Source organism: Anopheles cruzii, unplaced genomic scaffold, assembly GCF_943734635.1.
Source record: "Anopheles cruzii unplaced genomic scaffold, idAnoCruzAS_RS32_06 scaffold03695_ctg1, whole genome shotgun sequence".
Lineage (NCBI taxonomy): Eukaryota > Metazoa > Arthropoda > Insecta > Diptera > Culicidae > Anopheles > Anopheles cruzii.
In genome coordinates this window covers 1-1,047 of record NW_026457280.1, presented here as the reverse complement: position 1 = coordinate 1,047, position 1,047 = coordinate 1, and the positions used below count along the sequence as shown (strand labels likewise).

The 1,047-nt window shown below is 42.5% G+C and overlaps 1 long non-coding RNA gene across 1 annotated transcript; it reads left to right on the top strand.

Annotated features, from left to right (window-relative positions):
• Nucleotides 1–539: 539 nt before the first annotated feature.
• On the top strand, nt 540–1,039 carry LOC128277068 (uncharacterized). The gene is made up of 4 exons (XR_008269387.1): nt 540–582; nt 644–683; nt 794–822; nt 899–1,039. It is a non-coding gene; the product is annotated as an uncharacterized LOC128277068 (long non-coding RNA).
• Nucleotides 1,040–1,047: the final 8 nt, after the last annotated feature.

Here is a 1,047-nt window from a genome sequence, read left to right as displayed (position 1 = left end):
GTTTCGTGACTTTTTCACGAGACTCACCGCCGCTGTGCAATTACCCCGCGGGCAAAGCGTTTCAAAAATTGGTCCGTCGCGCGATATTTTCCCCCGTTCCTACCCCCTCGAGCCCACAACCTCACTCTGTCACAGGCCCAGCGCAACACCGGGTGTTGCCATTTCATTCGCTCCTTTGAACATGTTTTTCCTTTCTCGCTCTTCGAATCGACGCGTCATTTATGCGCATGCGCGGCCTCCGTGGACATAACACTTCGTGCAATAAGTCCCGATACTAACTATGAAATGTTTGAAATTAAAACTATGAAAAACTATGAAGTAAACGAAATAACTATGTTATGTTTCGAATTACATCAAATTATATTACATCTTACAATTAATTATATCTTGTCTGAAGGTTGGTACTTCTGAATCTTGGTATATAAATGGCATTATTAGCACCATCTCTACGCTAGTCTCGGGACTTATTGAACGATGGTACCCAACGCGGTGTATGTGTGTGCGTTGGCCATTCAACTGTCAGTTCGGTTTGTTGTGATCGCAAGTCCCAAGCGAAGTGATGACGCCTCAGAGCCAGCCGCAGTAAGTACGTTAAATAGTGTTGTTTTTTTAATTTAATTCAGTGCTATTTTTATGTTTACAGTTCGCCAAATGTCTGCAGAAGGTAGCTCCGAAAGAATCTGGTAAGTATTGCAAGTATTTTTGGCGATCAGAGTGATCAAAGATCGCTCGTCATGTACGCGCAGAGTGGCGTAGTTTTACAATATTAATCTGTTTCTTTTGCTTATTGCAGCTGCAGGAGGATGCCGTAAATGTTTGTAAGTAAGTATTGTGCCAGTGTTTAAACAATTGTGCAGTGTTTAAAGTGTTCAGCGATCTTTTTTTTTTCCAATTACAGGTACCACGAAGTGAGCCGAGCGACGTCCCGTCTCGAGAAGGAAGCGCATGAAATGGTGCCGTAGGACGCTGGAGGAGGGTGTATGTACGTATAGTGGTGTTTTGATAGTGTTTATGATTTGTGAGAAATAAAGGTTTTAAAATTTTAAC